At 40.0% G+C, this 16125-nt stretch overlaps 2 long non-coding RNA genes and 1 pseudogene across 2 annotated transcripts in view; 2 read left to right on the forward strand and 1 right to left on the reverse strand.

The window, feature by feature from the left end:
- Positions 1-16125, forward strand: part of LOC145819633 (uncharacterized) — a 225757-nt gene that overhangs the window by 61044 nt on the left and 148588 nt on the right. The window lies entirely within an intron of this gene.
- Positions 1-16125, reverse strand: part of LOC145819634 (uncharacterized) — a 117816-nt gene that overhangs the window by 40226 nt on the left and 61465 nt on the right. The window lies entirely within an intron of this gene.
- LOC145820757 (U1 spliceosomal RNA) lies at positions 721-859 on the forward strand (annotated as a pseudogene).

Genomic DNA, 16125 nt, shown 5'->3' on the forward strand with positions numbered 1-16125 from the left:
AACAGTACTTGTATAGAGTTGATTGTATCGGGAAAAAGCCAAAATGTCATATTTGTCTTTTGGAAAGTGTGAAGGAGAACAAACTTTTTAAAGAAACATATACTTTGAAAAGCATATCTGTGTATATTTGGAAAATGGAAAAGTGTGGTGGGCTTAGTGAAATTATTTCCTAAGGTATTGTTAATGTTATGAAAGAGTGGGAACGGGGATTAATGAAAAGAAAAGGAAAGATGAATCGCCTATGGCGTTGATTGAAATTGTTGTTTTCAAGAAATGTTCTTACTTATGTTATTTTTGTATAAATTGTCACATTACTATTCTAGTATGAGAATGGGTGTTCATGATCATAGCTATCTGTAAGTTGTTATTGTTGAGGATCATGCTGAGTTCCCTACTGGACTATATGTTCATCCCACGTTGTTGAATTCTTTTCAGGTATTAAGAAGGTTGGGCTGCAAGATTTGGATCTACTTAATTACTGGCCACGGGGCCTCAGTTATGTTGGCGGAATGCCATTGTTGTGAAAGGGTTACACCCTTCTTCTTGTACCTTAAGTGATGTAAGCCCAAGGGCAATTTATTAAGTATGTTCATGTAATATTTACTTTGCATACGAATGAGAGAATGTTAATCACTTCTACAGATTGAATGTATGAGTTTATTTCCGCATGTTATCCTTGAAATTGAATTAAGTTAATGGATTTGGTAACGACTTCGAGTAATAAAAAGTGGGGCGTGACATGGCCTAGGTTAGTGACCTCCATTGCACTTTAGAGGGGTGCTCGCCTAAGGTCTACCCAAGTGGTGGAGCCTACGTCATAATTTGTGGTAGTGGGGGCTTGCGTTCGCTCGGTCTCTAACCTGAAAATTGTTCCAAATTTTTGTTGTGGTTGATTTCTAGCATAACTGGGGGTTAATCTCTTATGCCCTTTGTAGTCTTGATGGTGAGAAAGTTTTGTATTTCGCCTCCTTCTAAAATAATAATTCTAACTAGCATATCACCCGTGCTATGCACGGATTGTGTTTACAATTATCTATATATGTGAATTGTGATTTTTAAATTTTTTTTATTTTTTTTAAATGTCTTCTTTTTTTCCTTTTTTATATTATATAAAGTTTAATATTTTGATAATAATCATATGTATTGGACTTTTAAAATAATTAAATTTATTTTTTTTATTATATTATATTAAAGTTTAATATTTTGATAATAATCATATGTTGGACTTTTCAAGAAATTTTTTTTATGCTTGTTCTTAATGTATTAAAGTGTTATTATGAGGGATAATAATCATATGTGTTGGGACTTTTCAAAGAATTCATATGTGTTGGATTTCAAAGAATTTTTTTATACTTGTTCTTAATGCATTAAAGTGTTATTATGAGGGTAAGACTTGGGAGTTGGGAGAAGTTAATAAATGCAAAGTTTTTTTTTTTTAAATAAAAAAATCAGGAAATTTAGATTGGGAGATTGGAGCTCCCATAAGGTTTGGGGTTAAAAGCCCCATTTTGCTTAATATATAGTATAGATATATATGTGAATTGTGATTTTTAAATTTTTTTTATTTTTTTTAAATGTCTTCTTTTTTTCTTTTTTTATATTATATTAAAGTTTAATATTTTGATAATAACCATATGTGTTGGACTTTTCAAAGAATTAAATTTCTTTTTTTTATTATTATATTATATTAAAGTGTAATGTTTTGATAATAATCATATGTGTTGGACTTTTCAAGAAATTTTTTTTATGCTTGTTCTTAATGTATTAAAGTGTTATTATGAGGGATAATAATCATATGTGTTGGGACTTTTCAAAGAATTCATATGTGTTGGATTTCAAAGAATTTTTTTTGTACTTGTTCTTAATACCTTAAAGTGTTATTATGAGGGTAAGACTTGGGAGTTGGGAGAAGTTGATAAATGCAAAGGTTTTTTTTTTTAAAATAAAAAAATCAGGAAATTTAGATTGGGAGATTGGAGCTCCCACAAGGCTTGGGGTTAAAAACCCTTTTGCTTAATATATAGTATAGATTTTATTTCTAAACCTATAGGCAAATTAAAAAGCCACGGGCATACGTTTTATTCTCAAACTCCCAACAGTAGAATGATATATATTAGAGTGATATATAACCACACACATCATTAGACGAATGAATCACGTGTTTTCAATAATGAACTTGAATTCCCAATGACGGAATGATATCTCTATCTCTGATGAGATGGGGTTGTTGGGTTTCTTTTCTCATCATCTAAATAAGGTGAATCAATCAAATTTTATGGATCTCCTTGTGAGTCATGCATGGGTCATGCTACTATTGACTCCCAACCTAGGTCTAAACCCAACCCAATTTCCAACAACAAAAATGTTTGAGACCTCTAAATGAGGAGTTCTATAGGTGGGCCTCACCTTATGTTTTGATGTTTTAGTTTGTGATGTTGCATTTTATTTATTTATTTATTTTTTTAATGTATTGTCACATCATTAGAGTTGGCATTAGAGTTTCAACTCTAGTGCTCTCTATCATCACTCTTCTAACAAAACCATTTAAAATGACAAGGATTATTTGCAAATTTTTGCCAGTTTTCAATATCAAAAGGCCTTATTTCATCAAAGCAGTTCCACCTTTTCCTGTTTCATCAGTTCTATTGTTATGAACCACTATTTTCATTAACAACTCTACTGGGCAGTAGTATGAATAAAAGAGAGAGTTGTTTTGTTATCTAATAATTTTATTTGAACGCCTAAACTTAGGGGTGTTTTGACGCTAGAGCAGGGTTCCATCATCTCTAGTTTGGCAGCAATACGAGCAACACAACCATCGGCAATATTGTTGAGATAGACCATTGGTGTTTTACCTATCAACTGTACATGTCAAAACAACAAGATGAGTATGATAAACAGTGTCCCTTAATCTTAGGCTCCAGAAAAAATAAATAAATAAATAAATTCGGGATGAACGCAGCTTACTTCAGTAACATCTTTTGCAATGGCACACTTCTCTGCCATTTTGGTCTGATCACTGAGAACACCTAAAAGAGTCAAAGAGATCATAAATAAAAATCAGAATAATGTTCAACGAACTATAGAAAAGAAGAACTAATATTTTGAAATCTTAGTGTTGGTGCATAATGTATGCACTGTACATTTCACTATTTAAATTATTTTCTATATTCATCACTTTTATATGTATAAACCCATGAATTGTGTAATGTGAATTGTGTATCTTCAATATATGTAAATGACAACTAGAATAAGTAATAGTATTGTCGAATTAAGTCAAACAGTAACTGACAAAACAATAAATGAAACAGTGTTATATAGTCAAAGGTGAATAGTAAATATTAAATGTTATAATAGTGTTTAATTCAATAAGTGCTGAAGCAAGTGAAAAAGAAAATGAATGTTGACTGATGTGTAATAGATACATGGTGTAAAGTAGTGTTTTGAGGAAAATGTCTTCAGTGGAGTTTCCCATTGTATTACAAAGCCAAAGGAAAAGGTCGTGTGTGTGATCAAAAGGAGTCTCTCATATGGCTCTATTTTTATTTCTACATTATGTATTGTGTTTTTACAAAAAGATTTCATACGACATGTAAGGGTGTTTCCATGGTGGTGCTTTGGGCTCAACCTAATGTGCAAAGATAGTCTGAGCCAACACAACTACTAGTCGGGTTGCTATATCCTAGGTTTGACAAGCTGGATTTAGAGCCTCTATGAAGATTTCTCTCTCCAGATCGTATAGAAGTTTTCACCAAAGGGTGCCACCTCATGAATGAGGTGATCTTGCGGCTGGATAGAAACCACATTCCACAAGTGTTTTCAGTCAGGAGCTTACGAACAGCAAACTTCTCTGTGTGTGTGTGTGTGTGTGTTTTTTTTTTTTTTTTTCAATTATCAAATGTGCACCCAAATCACACTCCCTCCCTCCAAAGAATCCCCCTCTTCCTCTTCTTCTTATCTCTCCCTCTCTCTATATATATCACTCTCTATATTCACATCTATATCTACATTAGCTTGATTCATGCACTAGAAGCTCTTAACATATTTACCATTCCCCTCAAGTTTCCATTTTCGCTGATCAATGTTTTATGGTTATGCATGGGAATGTGTATGCGTGGGAATCAACTGAAAACATGTGATCGCAAATGTCATGAGATCCTAAAATTGCAGAGGCAACAGCAAGACCAAGGCTTGTTGTTAGTCCAATCAAAGTTCTATCACTAGAAGTACTTGGCTGGGTATTTGTTTCTTTCTAGGATACTAGTTGGCAGGTTCACAGCTGCTTAGAACGTAACCATGGCAATAAATGTGGCCACTACTAATACATTACATGCATCACTTGGTGAATCTCTTGATGCTTGAAACTTGAAAATATTCAAGCCAATCCTTTGAGGAATCTTCTAATTGAAGCATAGTTCTAAATATCGGCCGATACGCTACGTATCGGCCGATACGTATCGGAAAAATGGGGTGCCGCGACGGATACAGGCCGATATACCACTGAGATTAAAAATCGCAGGAGTATCGGCCGAGTCCCGGTACGTATTGGCCTGTAAGCGTTACACAAGCCGTTACACAAGCCGCGACGGGCCGATACTCACCGGTTCGGACCGGTACGGGAAAGAAAAAGTTGAAAAACCTTTGAAATGATTTTTAAAATTTCACCACCGCGACACCCGATTCCCGATACGTACCGATCGATACTACCGATACCGATACTCCGCGATCGATACCGTTACGTTATCCGATACCACGATTTAGAACCTTGAATTGAAGCCCAGTCAAGATAATTTTTGCATCTTGCTAAAGAGAGGATGCTAAAGGGATGACACAAACATCCTGAGCACCAAGAGCTTCAGCACGTCAAAGAATTTCTCAAAGTCTCACATCCATGGGACTTTCAATCACCATATCCAATATTGGACATCCATTGTTTTTAAATCCTTGCATTTGTAGCTTTAACTTCCACCGTCCCACTAATGGCATTGCTTTTACCAAGCATTAATTCTTTGCACTAATGGTCTGCGACCACCTCACTGCTTTTACAGAGGTCTTCCATTTATGAGCTTCTGACCGAAAAGGGCATCATTTCATTAAATGACTTCCTTGTGAGGACATAGCTCCTCTCTTTAGCCACAAAGACCACCTCATTTGTGAGGTGGTGCCCTCTGGTGAAAACCACCACATGATTTGGAGACAGAAATCTCCATAAAGTATCCAAATCTAGACAAGCCATATGACAAGGTCTGCTACATCGGGTGGCTATGAAGGTTTTGCCAACCATAGAGGGATTACCATGCCTCAATTCACTTTTAATAAATCAATTTATTTGGATATATTTTGTGTAAACCACACGATTATTTTTAGTGATAGTGAATGATGTATAAACACATTGTTTAATATAGTGGGCAAAGACGAAGATCCGTTGATGTAGGCTGAGTTAACCAAATCAAGTTAAATTTGGTGTCTTCTCATGGTGATAGTTTTCTAGCTCAAGTGGTATAGAGGTGTCGGACACAAGAACACAACGGGGACATGTATGGGACACGCCATGTGATATATCCCTTTATTTAATTAATTTGTTTTCAGGAGACAAGCAAGGGACACTTCAAGGACACTATGGGGACACTCCAACTAGTTTTCTTCCCCTTTTTCTTTAGTGCTTTTGCTGGATGTTGGATGTTTATTGTTTTTTGCTTATATTTAAATACTTAATAGATCATCCATAAAAAAAAATAAAATATATATATAATGATAAGTGTTAATTTAAAAGTAATATATTTTTTTAATATATCAAATTAGTGTTAGTTTTTATTAATTTTGATTGTTTGTGAATGTAATATTAATCTACATAACAAATACAAATATATGAAAAAAAATATTTTATTGCAGTGTCCTTGCCGTGTTTTTGTCTCTATTGTTTCGAAATCACTATATCTCATGTCTACATCCATCTTTGTATCTGTGCTTCTTAGCTATAGACACCGATTCGAATACTTGATCTACTTCAAATGTGTGTATTTAATTGTTAGGGACCAAAACATAAACAAAAAATTGTGTTATTTTCTTCTGAATCTCCTTAGCAACCAACATAGGCTAGGAACTTTTGATGACTAGCTAAGAGACAAAACTATATAGTAAGCAAATCTAAGACTAAAAAGTAGATATTCATCAGAAAAAATATTGCATTAACAGAGAAAACCCGAGACTACACAGATAAGAAGGAAATGATTACAACAGAACGCATGACCAAATATCAAAAAAAACCTTGGCTTTATTTCAAGAATATTGAGTTGGTCTCAAAACTAAGGTGCAAACACTGACATGTTTAGAATGATAGACTATATGTTTCAAATAATTTAGTCCATATCTATTCTATTATCTATACAATTCTATAAAGCACACAGCTTTTCAAAGGGGAGCTTCTATTAGCAGACCACAAAAATTCTTAGTTCAGACCATTTTGTCTTTCAAATTTCAACTTCTGAACGTAAACTTTGTTCGGTAGTTAATATCCGAACAATTGATTTTTGTTTAAAATCCCAACAACAAAAATGGTGTGAGCTCACACAAAGAATTATGTGCAAATAGAAACTCCCTTTCTGAAGCTTTGCCACAATTTTTTGTATAACTAAAATATCTTTAATCAAATAAATATTCCCTTCTTCTCTTTTAAAACATTGTAAATCCTAAATTTTTCAAATTTAAGTAATTGTCATGATTGTTTCAAGTGACACTAGTGTGCCCACACCTCTAGTATAGGTATGTATAAGCACTAGAATCAAAATTAATCATGACAAAATTTTAAGTATTAAGATCTGAGAATCATAGCCATTAGGAGTATTTAAGTATACAAAAATCATAACAAAGCTTCTGTGTGTGGTTTATACGATCATGTTGATAATATATATAAGTTGTGCAGATTAATAATTCTAACAGATCTAAAAGGGAAAAACAAGACCCACAAAACTGAATGATCCCAGAAACATACGATATAAATCATAGCAAATTCCAATGCACAACGCAACTCAACTAAGTCACACGACCTGTTTTGTTTTCTCAGATTGGAACTCTGGACTATACTTGAAAATCAATTCATCTTATTTATATCCTTTTTTTTTTTCGTTTTCTCAGCAGCCAAATCAGCAGCCAAACATAGTGCAAAACAACTATCAAGTACCGAACACAACTCTTTACGCAATGCAGATTTTTCGAAGCAAAATCAAAGAGATCAACAAGTCAATATATTCATAAACAAGAAAGAAAATGAACGAAAAAACGAAATTGAAAATTCACCTTTTTGTATATGTGGGTCTCTCACCCAGGAAACGTCATCGCTCAGCCAACCACAAACAACTGTACATAGGAAAATTGCATTTCGCTGGCAGCTAAATTGAAAAAAAGAAAAGTGGTAAATTACTCTTTACCCCAGATTTTGACTCAAAATTAAGGAATCTCCAAATATAAATTTTGCTAAAAGTCTCCCAACCTAGTTTTTTTTAGGGAGTTATTTACATATATATCTCTTAAATTATTGAAAAGTATTATTTTGGTTTCTTAAAATAAAAATTAATCTAAGATCCTTCTCTCATTTTTAATAATAGAAGAGATCCACAATATTATTTTATGATGTTTAAAGTCCCTCAATCCCACACCTATATATCACAGAGAAATTTGAGAAAAACCAAAGGGCTTCAAAAACTATCTTCAAGAGATCTAAGCTTTTGTCTCTCTCTTCTCTTTCTCTGTCACATCAATGGCATCTATGTTGGTATCCAACGGCAATTTCTCCACCGCAAAGTCTCCGGTATCGTCAACCAGCCGTGTTTCTTCTATTTACAGTGAGGTTCAAGGTTGTCCACGGCCTCCCTAGCTCTGCCACCGGCGACCCCGACTTCTCTGTCCGCTCCGTCTGCATCACCGTCACTACTTCTATCTCCTCTCACCTCACCAAACCTCCATTTATTTCCATCATCAAACCCTTTGTTGAATCTCTCATTATTCAACATGATCACAATTCTCAGATCGAAGCCGCATTGTGCCTTGTGGCAGCGATCGATGCTACTCTAGATTCAGATGCTATATATTTGAAGAAATTGTTGCCGAAACTCAAGAGGTTGTTGAAGTATAATAGCTTTAAGGCGAAGCCTGCGCTGTTGACGCTGATCGAAAGTGTGATCGGATCTGGAGTAGCTTCGAGTAACCAAATTGTGAAGAATTTAGGGTCATGTTTGGTTGAGTTTATTGGATGCGATGATTGAGCGACGAAGAAGGTTGTAGCGGAGGCGCTGGTGAAGTTGGCATTGGTGAAAAGAGATTTGTTGATGGAGTGTAAGATGTCGTGTTTGAAGACAGTTGAGGTTAGAAATTTTGATAAGGCTTGAATCGATTTTGAGTTTTTAGATTATGGATTTGGTTACTTGAAATTGTGGATCAAAATTGTGTGTGTGATTTGATCGCAAGGGGAGTATGTGATTTGGCCAGAGAAAATTAACAAATTTCTCTAGCCATCACACAGAGAAAATTAACAGACACAATTTTTGTAACGCCCTCGAAATAATAACATTAAACCCGACAAATAAGACATGCATTGATATTCAAAAGTTCCACATTCTTTCATTTCTCAGAGTTTCATTACAAAAAGTATTACATGTTAACAACAAAAGCAAAATGCCCTACGGGCTTATAGCTTTCCAAGTTAACACTTGGTTACAACAAAGAGTACTAACTCATACACATTAAGCCCTTGGCTTGTATTTACATGTAATACATCAAAAGTAAAACGACTACATTATGTCCGCCTCTAGCCTCTCAAGCTATGTCCTTGGAGGTGGCATGCTTCCTGCACCTGAAAATGATGTTCCCATATAGGGTGAGCCACAGCCCAGTAGAAATACACTAAACCAACCATAAACAATGACTAAAATATTAGCAATTGATAGATGGCCAACACTGATACAATCACATAAATCACATATTTATGTCATACGACTTATGAGTCCAAGTTTCCTTTCATTTTCCCTTTTTCAACGGATAGACATATAAGCACTACCCACATTCTCAACAGATATGTATAACAACAATATCCACAGATAAGCATATAAGCTATATCCACATTCTACAACAGATATGTATAACCACAATATCCACAGATAAGCATAAAAGCTATATCCACACATCACAAAGATAAGCATATAAGCTCTATCTTCACTTCTTTAGACAAGCATATGAGCTGTATCTACGGAGTTCATCCCCTATCTTCTCCCAACACTATCCGGTTTAGAGGTACATCCCATATCTTCCCCTAAACCGCGGAGTACATCCCCCATCTCCTCCTCTACACATAACGTATACAAACACAATGGTTCTATATACAATCACTCAATACATATAATTAATGTATTCTATCAACCGTCAAGTTCCATGACACACTTCATTGATTAGTTTCAGTCTGCCTAATCTTCATGCATTGTCTACAACAATCACGACTATCCTCCACCGATAGCCCAAAGCAGTTATTTCTAAACAGAAAATAAATGCACAATGGATATTCAATCAACATTTCATTTCCTCATTCCTCACAATTAATTATCCCAATTAATTAAACAATGTAATTAGGTCAATTCCCATAATTAACATTTCAACCCTTAGGTCCCATTTTCATCAATGATTTAACATTTATTCCATTTCTCTATTCCAAACATGCATCTAGGTTTATTATGAATAAAACCCCAACTTTTGTAAAATTACACAAAAGCCCCAAACTTTCACAAAATTACCAAACCAACCCCGACATCTGAAAATACTAAAATTTAAAGACAAAATCCATAGAGAGGAGTAGGATATCCGTACCTCGAAGTTTGAGCCAAAAAGGAGATGAAGACTCGAAGATCAACGTGCTCCAAAACCAAACTTTTTCATATTATAACAAAGCTCTCAACGCCCTCTATCTTTTTAACAAAAGCCCTAGGCTAGATTCACACTGTAGGGAGATCAATTCTTAGAGAGAATATAAGTGTAGAGAGAGAGGGTCTCGGATCTAGGGTTTGATCAAAAAAAGAAAGTGAAAAAGTGATGTTCAAAATGCTACTGTCCGCTGATATAAAACACGTTCGCTCGAGTGAAGACTTGGTCGCTCGAGCGACCAGACACAGAAACCTCTCGCTCGAGCCAAGAAGTCCTCGCTCGAGCCAAAAACTCAAAAGTGCACTCGAGCGAAAAGAATGCTCGCTCAAGCCAACAACTCAAACCCTCAGGTCTGCAACCTGAAGCACGCTCGAGCGACAGACCTCTCGCTCGAGCGAATAACAAACCAGACCGCTCGAGCCAAGAAAAGCTCGCTCGAGCCAAGAAACACAACTCTCAGGTCCAGAACCAGGAGCAAGCGCTCGCTCGAGCGAAGCCACTCTGGCTCGACCCACCAGACACGAACTCAACTCTCGCTCGAGCGACAAACTCCTCGCTCGAGCGAAGGGCAAAAAATCTGGGCAACAACACTAGGCTCCCAAGCACAACCAACCTGAAACAAACCTGCCCAACACATCCTATAACTTAATATACCAGTTAAGAGGATGCAAACAAGATAATAAACAACTACCAACATCCACAGACACATGTCCGGATCACTATATAACAAGGGTAAACCCGGGATCGCTATAACCTCCCCCCCTTAAAGAATTTCGTCCCCGAAATTAAGCACAAGTTTTCAAAACAAGTTTTTCTCCATTTTAAACAATGTTACACTTTAACATTCAACATTTCGACCCATTACCGGTCACCCCCTCCATTTAACAAGAGGCATCTCACAATATGTAAATCACATATGTACTTTCAACAATACAATCAACATATATAATGTCACATTCAACTTCCATATGAGGCAAGTTCTAAAACATACGTCCAATAAACCAAACATTTTCAATGTTTCACAACTTAAGACATATATAAAAGCTCTTAAGTTCAACAAAATGCAAAATTTAAATACAAGATCACATATCAACAAACAAGTCCGGATATTTCTCTCGGACTTCCAATTCACGTTCCCAAGTGGCTTCCTCCACTCCGTGATGTTTCCACAAGACTTTCACCAAAGGAATGGTCTTGCCACGCAGGACCTGATCCCGCCTATCCAAGACTCGAACCGGTCTCTCCTCATACGAGGCATCCTCATCTACCTCTAAATCGGTCCAATCCAACACATGTGATGGATCTGGCTCATACTTCCGAAGCATACTCACATGAAACACGTCATGCACTCCGGACAACTGCGGCGGTAAGGCTAACCGATAAGCAACCTCACCAATCCTCTCAAGGATCTCAAAAGGACCAATAAACCGAGGGGATAACTTCCAACTCTTCCCAAACCTCATCAAACCTCGCCTAGGTGATATCTTCAGAAAGACATGATCACCTACCTCAAACGCCAAAGGCCCCCTCCTACGGTCGGCATAACTCTTTTGTCGACTCTGGGCTGTAACAAGCCTCCTACGGATAAGCTCAACTTTCTCCGTCGTCTCCCTAACCAACTCCGGACCCAACAAAGGTGCATCACCCACCTCGGCCCAACAAACTGGAGACCTACACGGTCGGCCATACATGGCTTCAAACGGTGCCATACCGATGCTAGACTGAAAACTGTTGTTGTAGGCAAACTCTACCAAGGGCAAGTGCCTCTCCCACGTCCCGCTAAAGTCAAGGACACAACCCCGAAGCATATCCTCAAGGATCTGAATAGTACGCGCGGACTGCCCGTCAGTCTGAGGATGATAAGCTGTACTAAAGGTCAACTTAGTACCCAAGGCACTCTGCAAACTCTGCCACAACCTAGCAGTAAAACGAGGATCTCTATCTGAGATGATCGTCACTGGGACCCTGTGCAATCTCACTACGTCCCGAATATACAAATCGGCAAGATGATCCACCGAATCTCTCACGCGCATAGGAATAAAGTGCGCCGACTTAGTCAACCGGTCTACAACCACCCAAATAGCATCACTACCCCACTGAGTCCTCGGAAGACCTACAACGAAGTCCATAGTGACATGCTCCCACTTCCACTCGGTAATAGGCAAGGGTTGCAACAAACCCGCTGGCCTCTGATGTTCGACCTTCACTTGCTGACAAGTAAGGCACTTCGATACAAAAATAGCCACATCTCTCTTCGTACCCCGCCACCAAAACTGGCGACCCAAATCCTGATACATCTTAGTACCTCCCGGATGCACTGCAAGGCGCGAATGGTGAAACTCTCGGAGTACTTCCTCACGGCAAGACTCCGGTACAAACAAACGGTCTCGGTATCTCACACTCAGGTCGGGATACACCGTCAAACCCTTCTCAACTTTCCCACTAGAGATCTTCTCTCGGAGGGATTCTACCTCAAGGTCACCTCTCTGTGCCTCTAACACTCTAGTCACAAGTGTAGGCTGCGCAACAACAGAAAACAAGGCCGCAGCCTCAACAGATTCGCCCAGCAGCAAATCAAACTCGCCAAGTGCTCCCAACATCTCCCATTCCCGGATGGCTATACTAGCTACATCACCAATGGTCTTCCTACTAAGGGCATCGGCCACAACATTGGCCTTTCCCGGATGATAGTGCAACTCAAAATCATAATCCTCGATGAACTCCATCCACCTCCTCTGCCTCAAATTCAAGTCTCTCTGTGTAAACAGATACTTCAAACTCTTGTGGTCCGAGAACACCTCGAACTTCTCACCATAAAGGTAGTGCCTCCAGATTTTCAAGGCAAAGATCACTGCTGCTAACTCTAGGTCGTGTGTGGGGTAATTCTTCTCGTGTATTTTCAACTGACGTGAGCCATAAGCTACCACTTTCCCTTCTTGCATCAACACACAACCCAAACCCTCTCGTGAGGCATCACAATAAACCGCATAACCCAACCCTCTCTCCGGAATAATCAACACCGGAGCGGTGGTCAATCTAACTTTCAGCTCTTGGAACGACTTTTCAAAGTCTCACTCCACACAAACTTGACTCCCTTCCGAGTCAGTCTAGTCAACGGTGACGCTAACCTGGAGAAATCTTTCACAAACCGACGGTAATACCCAGCCAATCCCAGAAAACTGCGGATCTCAAACACACTCTTAGGCTGTGCCCAATCTTGCACTGCCTCAACCTTGGATGTATCAACAGACACCCCTTCCCCGGATACCACGTGGCCTAAGAATTTGACTTCCCTCAGCCAGAACTCACACTTCCCAAACTTGGCATACAACCTATGGGCTCTAAGCAACTCAAGCACCACTCTCAAGTGTTCCTCGTGCTCCTCCTCTGAAGGCGAATAGATAAGGATGTCGTCCACGAAGACGACCACAAATCGGTCTAAGAACTCCCGAAAAATCCGGTTCATCAAGTCCATAAAGACTGCCGGTGCATTGGTAATCCCAAATGGCATCACCAGAAACTCATAATGGCCATACCGCGTACGGAATGCCGTTTTCAGAATATCCTCTTCCCTGACCCTCAACTGGTGGTAACCCGATCTCAAGTCTATCTTAGAGAAACAACGGGAACCCTTCAACCGGTCGAACAAATCATCTATACGGGGCATATGATACTTATTCTTAACCGTAGCCCGATTCAACTTCCGATAGCCAATACACAATCTCAAGGCACCATCTTTCCTTTTAACAAAGAGGGCCGGTGCTCCCCACAGCGAAACACTAGGGCGAACAAAGCCCTTATCTAGCAATTCCTGGAGCTGGACTTTCAACTCAACCAACTCTGCTGGAGCAAAACGGTAAGGTGCCATAGAAATCGGCGCCGTACCAGGCACTAAATCAATAGAGAACTCTATCTCTCGGTGAGGTGGCAAACTAACAAGATCTTCGGGAAAGACATCCGAATACTCACAAACCACCCTCGGCAATACCATCTGGGTCTCACTACTCTCACCACTCTCAAAGCTGGCAAGTAGACCACTAAGCTCACTTCGCCCTCGCGAATCATACCCCGGTGGCAAAATATTACCAACCCGGTCTCCCAAGAAATGGAAGCACTCCCCGCTCAAGGTACATAGTGTGACCCTCTGGCGGTAGCAATCAATAACAGCCCGGTATGACGATAGCTAGTCCATATCCAAAATAACATCAAAACCCTTCATGGGCATGGCAACAAACGGAAAAGGAAGCCTATAATCGGCGACCTCAATATCATATCCTCTAACACCCTGTTTCAGGATCAACTCACCACCCAAAGGCGATACCACACAAATAGGAGCTGCTAACTGTGCTAACTCCAATTCCAAAACAGATGCAAATGCAGCAGATACAAAAGAATGAGATGCACCCGTGTCTATCAACACACTAGCAACCGAGTTGCAAAACAGAAAAGTACCTCTCACTACTGATGGAGCCGGTACTAAATCCTGCGCGGTAACAGCATACACGCGCCCCGTAGGCCCCTGGTCTACCTGCTCACCTCTCGGAGCAAAAGACTGCTGCACAGACTGGGATGACGAAGCTCCCGGATTAGCCCTCGAGGCCTGCATAGACTGAGCTAGCTGAAAACCCTGCGTCTGCCTAGAACTAGACGCTCCCAAAGTGGCACTCAACTGCGGGCAAAACCTCTTCAGGTGCCCAGGCTGTCCACACTGATAACAAGACAAGGGCTGCCCCCTGCCCAAACTCTGACTCTGCGGTCTAGCTGAAGAAGAAGCAGCTCTCTGACCCCCACCCTTCAGCGGGCAAACAGAAACCTTGTGACCCAGCTGGCCACACTTGTAACAGGTGAAATCCCCCTGACCACCTCTCCCGGAGCCTGCACTCGGCACTGGGAAGGTCAATCTAGCAACACCACCCTGCGACTGCTGAGGGTTAGAACCCCTCTGCCTCCTGCCATCACCCTGACCATCTTGGCTCCTCTTGGAGCCTCTCTGCCCCTCATCCTCCTCCTGCATCATGAGCTCCATATGAGCTGCAGCGTCCACTAGGTGTCTATACTCTCGGATGTAACACCCACCAACCCTCAACTTGAGGCCCCGCCTCAACTTCCGCTCAAACTCATAGCAACGGCGTTCCTCAGACGCCACTAGTTCAGGTGCAAACCTGGACAGACTGGTAAAAGTAGCCTCAAACTCGGCCACTGACAAGCCCTGCTGATTAAGCCGGCTAAACTGATCCCTCAGCTTCTCCCTAGCTGCTGCAGACAAAAACCTCTCCTGAAAAGCATTTATAAACGCCTCCCAAGTACCACCAACACGAGCCTTCTCGTACTTCCACCATTGACCCGCATCTCCCTTCAGTTGGAAGGATGCCAAGGTCACTTTCAGTGCTCCATCCTCGATGCCAAGCATCTCGAACGTCTTACTCATTTGCTCTAGCCACTCATCAGCCTTCAGTGGCTCTTTCGGATCCCCGATAAACTCATCCGGATTAGACCGGAAGAACTCCCTCTTCAAGAAAGAAGGCCCTGCCTCAGTTGCCTGATTCCCAGCTCTAAGAATACCCAAAGCTCCTGCTATCTCTCTGGCCAAGGCACCCATAGCCTGCTGGCCCGTTGGCTCGGCCACATTGGCCTGACCAACTCCCTCCTGCACTGCCGGAATCTCACCCGGTAACGGTACTTCCTGCCTCACAGGTCTACCACGCCTAGCACCTCTTCCTCGTCCTGACATCCTAATAAAGGTAACACAGAACGTTAGCACATTCACAAATGTGCCGAAACTAAACACTCACGTCCTAATGCATGGACAACAGTAATTCACTCCACGTAAGCACATAAACACATAAGCACTTACGAATTTCATTTCCGGATAATGATAGTCCCGAGGCGTTACTAGAGTTCCGGTTAGAAATAGCATTGATCAAGTGCTTTTCCAACAAGACTCCCAGAAACCCAAGGATCCAATCAACATCCTAGATATTAAATCCCATACCCACATAGTCACATAAGCATGTTATCAAGTAAACACATAGCATATGATACTACATCTAAGTCTCTATCAAGCGAGACAAACCCATTGTGATACTAATCACTTCCCACGTACCCCAAGTATTTGAACACGGTACGCTCTGATACCAAGTTGTAACGCCCTCGAAATAATAACATTAAACCCGACAAATAAGACATGCATTGATATTCAAAAGTTCCACATTCTTTCAT

Source organism: Camellia sinensis, chromosome 2 (genome assembly GCF_055761805.1).
Source record: "Camellia sinensis isolate YWXY chromosome 2, ASM5576180v1, whole genome shotgun sequence".
Taxonomy (NCBI): domain Eukaryota; kingdom Viridiplantae; phylum Streptophyta; class Magnoliopsida; order Ericales; family Theaceae; genus Camellia; species Camellia sinensis.